This window comes from Ochotona princeps, chromosome 4 (genome assembly GCF_030435755.1).
Source record: "Ochotona princeps isolate mOchPri1 chromosome 4, mOchPri1.hap1, whole genome shotgun sequence".
NCBI lineage: Eukaryota > Metazoa > Chordata > Mammalia > Lagomorpha > Ochotonidae > Ochotona > Ochotona princeps.
This window is the reverse complement of record NC_080835.1, coordinates 112215972-112222030: the sequence shown is the minus strand read 5'-3', so window position 1 is coordinate 112222030 and position 6059 is coordinate 112215972. Positions and strand designations below refer to the sequence as shown.

The window sequence follows — 6059 nt, the reverse complement described above, 5'->3', positions numbered from 1 at the left end:
TCATTAGCAGGAACATATGGATTTTATTGTAATTCCCTTGCAGTACATGACAGGTTGCTTCTCCTTTTTTTGTTAAATCATTTTCATCTGTATTTAATTTTTAAGCACATTTTCACCTTTATGCATTTGGGTATGCGTCACTTTATGTGAAATGTAACTGAAAAGTTTTGAACCACTTGGAAATGTTGATTAATATTTCTCAGCAAATTCACTGCTTTTAGCCCCTAATTCTTAAACTACTTTTCTGCTAACCCCATTACAAATATCTAAGTGTCTTTAGTAACATATTATACTTTTCTGAGGCTCTGTCAATTTCCTTTTCATTCTATTTTCTTTATTCTTCATTGTATACTGTATATGTTCAATTCTGCTAGTTCTTTTTAATAAATAATGCTAATGTGATTTTATTTTAGAAGGTATTTTATTTATATAACGAGAACAAATTTTATGTATTTCACAATACAGATTTAGGAGCATAGTGAGCCTTCCCATCCTACTCCAGCAGCTGCCTGGGTTTCTTACCCACTCTCCTTCTTTCTCGTTCACTAATCTAAAAGAAGTTTTACAATAACACCCTTTTATTTTTCTTTGCAATCATAGGGTTAACACTCTTGAGGATAAAGATTCCAACACATAGCAAAAGAGAAGCAAAAGAAAAAAGTGTACTATTAGTCAAAGGTAATAACAAAGGCTCTAAACAATAACCAAACATTATATATATTTAAGATTTTTTATATTTTTTGCGCTAGTTACTACCAAACAGGAAAAATATTTATTTCTGTGTTTGCAGACTGGCTTATTTCTCTAAGCATAAAGGCTTCCACTTGCATCTATTTTGTTTCAAACAAACAAAAAGACTTCATTCTTTGTTATGGCTGAGTAGTGCTCTATAGTGTAAGTGTACCACATTTTCTTCATCCAGTCATCTGTTGATGGACATCTGGGTTGATTCTACACCTAAAGCTATTGTAAAATGCTCTGCAGTAAATATAAGAATACAAATAGTTTCCTCATATGCTGTTTTTATTTTGTTTGAATACATTTCCCAGGAGTGGGATGGCTGGGTTGTATTCTACCATAAAGAGAGGTTATATTCTAACTTTGAAATCCCTGAAGAATTTCTAAACTGTCCTAGTTTATTTTCTCCCCAACAGTCAAGAAAAATCCATTCCCATATCCTTACCATAATTTATTGCTTTTTAATCTTCAAATGATAGCTATTCTAACTTGGTTGAAGTGAAGCCTCATTGTGATTTTTATTTGCATTTCTCTGAGCAATTTTAATGTGCCTACTGGCCATTTGTATTTCATTCTTTGAAAATATCCTGTTCATATTCTTTGGCCACTGCTTAACTGGATTTTTAGCTTTGCTAATGTTGATTTTTATAAGGTATTTATGGATCCTGGGTATTAATCCTCTGTCAGTTGCACAGTTTGTAAATATTCTTTTTCCCTTTTTGTTGGATTGCCTCTTCACATTTTTGATGGTCTCCTTTTCATTGCAAATATAATCTCATTTTAAAAATTTTTGTTCTAGGGCCCAGCGGCGAGGCCTAGCAGCTAAAGTCCTTGCCTTGAATGCCCCGGGATCTCATATGGGTGCCGGTTCTAATCCTGGCAGCTCCACTTCCCATCCAGCTCCCTGCCTGTGGCCTGGGAAAGCAGTTGAGGACGGCCCAAAGCCTTGGGACCCTGCACCCGTGTGGAAGACCTGGGAGAGTTTCCAGGTCCCTGGCTTCGGATTGGCATAGCACTGGCCGTTGCGGCTCACTTGGGGAGTGAATAGTCCGACGGGAGATCTTCCTCTCTGTCTCTCCTCTCTGTATATCTGACTTTGCAATAAAAATAAATAAATCTTTAAAAAAAAATTTGTTCTAATTGCTTATGCTCCTGGGGTCTTTTCCAAGAATTCTTTTCCTACTCCTGTGCTTTGTAGAATTTTTTCGGTGTTTTTATCTATTAATTGATAGTATCAGGTCATAGATTTAGATCTTTGATCCATTTTTCGCTAATTTTGTGTAGCATGTAAGGTAGCGATCTTGTTTCATACGTGTGCACATGTAGAACTAATTTCCCCACTTTTGTTTGTTGAAGAGACGTCTGCATTGATGTGCATGCGCTTGTCAGATATTTGTTGGCCGGGATTTCTATTCTCGTCCATTGATCTTCATGTCTGTGTCTGTGCCAGTACCATGCTGTTTTTATAGAGCTGCCCTGCTGTACATCTTAAAACCTGATATCGCGATGCCTACTGCTTTGTTTTGTTTAAGATTGCTTTAGCTCTTCTGAATCTCTCATGTTTCCATATGAGCGTTAGCATCTGTTTTTTCCTAGGCTTAGAAAAATGCCATGAGTATTTTGATTGGGTTGCATTGGGTCTGTAAGTTGTTTTTGACAGCAGGGCAATTTGATGATGTTATCAATCCTCAAACATGGAAGCTGGTTTTTTTTTCACATTTTTGTTGTCTTTTATTTCTTTAATAATGTTTTGTAATTTTCATTACAGCTATTTCTCATCTCCTCTGTTAAATTTATTCCAAGGTACTCAATTTTTTTTTGCTGCTATTATGAATGGGACTGATCATACAAGTTATCTCTCAGCCGCTGAATTGCTTTGAATACAAAGGCTATTGATTTGTATGTGTTAATTTTATATCCTGCAGGTTACCCAATCTGTCTTATGAGTTCTGGTAGTATCTTAGTCAAGTCTTTTTTGTTCCCCTATATGGAGAATCATGATACCTATAAACAGGGACAGCTTGATTTCCACCTTTCTGGTTTACGTCAGTTTAATTTCTTTTTCTCATCTAGTGGGTCCAAAACTATATTCAATGGCAGGGGTGAGACTGGGCATCTGGTTATTCCAATTCTTAGTGGAAATGCTTCCAACTTTTCCCCATTAAATATGATGCTGGCTATGGATTTTTCATATATTGACTTCATTGTGCTGAGAAATGTTCTTTCTATACTCAATTTGTTTAAGGTTTTTTTGTCATGAAAGTATACTGCGGTTTTTATCCAATGCTTTCTCTGCCACTTGCCTGTTTAAAATGTACTATTGAGTCTCTACAGTGCATTTTTCATCTCAGGTTTTGTACTGTCAAATCCAGAAATGACACTTAGTTCTTTTACACAGTTTTAAGCTCCACTAATTGCTAGCTAACTGTTCTATTGTTTTTGACAATGCTGAGGTGGCACGCATTGCTTCATGATTTTTCCAATTAAATCTGTGATCCTCTGTAGGGATGGTTTAGTTAAAGATATATATATATATATATATATATATATATATATATATATATACACACACACACACACACACACACACACACACACACGCTTATTTATGTATGCATGCATACATGCAAAACCATAGTTACAGAGACAGAGAGAGACAGAGACAGAGAAAGAGAAGAGAGGATCTTCTTTCCACTGATTCACTCTCTAGGGGTCACAATGAACAAGGAAGAACCAAGTAGGAGCCCGGAGCGTCTCCTGGGTTTTCCATGTTGATAGTAGAGGTATAAGTATTTCATTCTTCTTCCACTACTTCCTACTTCCCAGGGCATAAGCAGGAAACAGGATAAGAAGTAGAGCATCTGGGCTTCAAGCAGTGCCTATATAGGATGTAGATTATAGCAGTTAGTAGGGTTATTGTTACATCACAACAGTGGCCCCGGAGTAGTTTTTGAACCTAATCTTTAGGCTCTTTCTGACCTCAGAAAAGCTGATCTTTAAATCTTGAACTTGCTTACACCCCTTACATTCTGTTTTAAATGCTTTTTTTTTCCTTTAGGAAGACTTTAAGAATTTTGTGTTGTTATGGCTCTTGTTGCTGTCTTAGCTAAATGATTACACCCTCCATCTGAAGTTGAGTGTAGGCACAATGCCTGTCCTAGGATGATGCCTTCTTTTTTGCTTAGGTTATTTAGTTTGCAGAGCAGACTCTTCTTCAGCTTATTGTCTTAACATAGATTCTCTCCTACAAGGAGCAAGGTGGAGGACAATCTTGGCCAATATTCTTTTCTTGTTCATTTTTTTAAATATGGAACACTTCATGAATTTGTGTGTCATCCTTGCACAGAGGCCATGCTAATCTCTGTATCATACCAATTTTAGTATATGTGTTGCCCAAGCGAGCCTGGCCAACATTCTTAATTGAACATTTCTAATGTAGATTAACTCCATTCTTTCTTGGTAGAGAAGGAATTTACTGACTTTGTAATTCTCTTCCTCTGGGATTATCTTCTGCAACGGGAAGTTATAGCTAATAGGTTATTCGCATGGGCCACTCCTCCTCAGATGGTATTATAACCTTTGTCTGGGAGCTTCAAAAGACCCAGCAACATCCACAATGACCGGGGCATGTTGGTCTAGACTATGGAGCACAGTGAACATGTCATTATTCAAATGCCAAAATTCTACCAATATATAGTACATTTTCTTGAATAAATGGTTTTCATTTTCTGTATAACTTTATGAGATTCCAAATGATGGTATTGAAAACAGCTTTTAAAGGTAGTGGTCAGTTCACTGAGGATTGGGACCGCAAAGCTCTCATGTAACTGTTCCTCACTTCACTGTCACACTGTATTGTTTGGTTGGGCGTGTGTTTGTGCATGTGTGTATGTTAAAGAATACATATTGTATTCCAATGTTTATTTATAGTATAATTATTATCATTATAGTAACTTATACTAATAATAATTTAAAGTAATAATATAACTTCCTTTCAAAATTAGATGGTTTACAGTGTGTGTCTATAATAAAATCCGTAATAAACATTCATTGTCTTACTGAAGTGGATACCACCCAAACACCCAGTTACACTGAAAAAAAAAAAAAGAAAGAAAGAAAGCAAAGAATGGCTTGAGTTGTGATTGTAAGCGTGAGTCAACAACAGTCACAACATTTGTGTCTCACCAACACTCATGTTCATTTCCAGCACCCAGAATTTGGTCTTTAATGTTTCCCACAAAAAAAAAAAAGAACCAGAACTTTTGGGGAAATTATCTGTGCCAACTGCAAAACAATATAGCTTGGGAAAAAAGGCTATTGCCTAAAATCATGTTCATTTCTGAGAATATCAAGCGCTTTTGTTAGAACCAAGGAACTAGCTTGTAAGAGCTCTTTTGGGAAAGTTATGATAATTTTCATATTCAAAGAAAAACAGATTACTTCTACAACTTTTAGAAGTCTAGGTTGTTTTTACACAATTTAAAAATAAAACTTGGACCCGGCGGCGTGGCCCAGCAGCTAAAGTCCTCGCCTTGAATGCGCCAGGATCCCATATGGGCACCGGTTCTAATCCCGGCAGCTCCACTTCCCATTCAGCTCCCTGCTTGTGGCCTGGGAAAGCAGTCCAGGATGGCCCAAAGCTTTGGGACCCTGCACCTGTGTGGGAGACCCGGAGGGGAGGTTCACAGAACTGGCCATTGCGCTCACTTGGGGAGTGAATCATTGGACGGAAGATCTTCCTCTCTGTCTCTCCTCCTCTCTGTATATCTGACTTTGAATAAAAATAAATAAATCTTTAAAAAATTAAAACTCAAAAGACTAATTCTACTAATTTAATTATAAGACAAACGTTTTTATGTCAGTGTGTATTCATCTAAATATAAATTAAACACACATACATACAACTTTTATCTGTGTAAACAGCATTTTGCAACCACCAGAAACTTGGACTAAGTCATGTAGTCTTAAGCAAATTGGAAACTGTATCAACGCCTCATTAAGAACTCATCTGTAAAACTGATCATACATATGTCCATACATTATGAGTTAGAAAAAGGTCGGCTGGTTAATGAGCACACATTATCACTTTCTACCATATTTTAGTTTATTTCTGTGTAACACTTGAGTCAAGTATTCCATGCTCCTGAAAGAAGTCTAAATCTGCCATAGATTCCACATTTCCTATGACCTGCCGTCTCCAACAGGCACTCTAATTAGAATAAGATGCTAGTAAGGATAACATTTGTTTCTAATAATGATAAAAATGAACAAATATATTTTGATGACTGAACAATGGGGGGTAAATATTAGGATACTTATAA

General features: G+C 36.4%; 1 non-coding gene across 1 annotated transcript; it reads right to left on the bottom strand.

Moving 5' to 3' along the window:
* Positions 1 to 4039: 4039 nt before the first annotated feature.
* Positions 4040 to 4141, bottom strand: LOC118759583 (U6 spliceosomal RNA). The gene has a single exon (XR_004996279.2). It is a non-coding gene; the product is annotated as a U6 spliceosomal RNA (small nuclear RNA).
* Positions 4142 to 6059: the final 1918 nt, after the last annotated feature.